A 245-nucleotide genomic window follows, 5' to 3' on the forward strand; every position below is an offset into this window, starting at 1 on the left:
TTATCAGCTTCTACCCCCAAACCATCAGACTCCTGAACATCTAATCAAATGACCACCAGACCTCTCTTTTACACTGCTGCTACTCTCTGTTTACTATCTATACATAGTCACTTTAACTCTCCCTACATATTACCTCAATTACCTCCACTAACCGGTGCCACCTCACATTGACTCTGTAACGGTACCCCAATATAGCCTCCACATTGTTATTTTACTGCTGCTGTTTAATTATTTAGAACTTAAAA

Source organism: Salmo salar, chromosome 08, assembly GCF_965601325.2.
Source record: "Salmo salar chromosome 08, fSalSal1, whole genome shotgun sequence".
NCBI classification, from domain to species: Eukaryota; Metazoa; Chordata; class Actinopteri; order Salmoniformes; family Salmonidae; genus Salmo; species Salmo salar.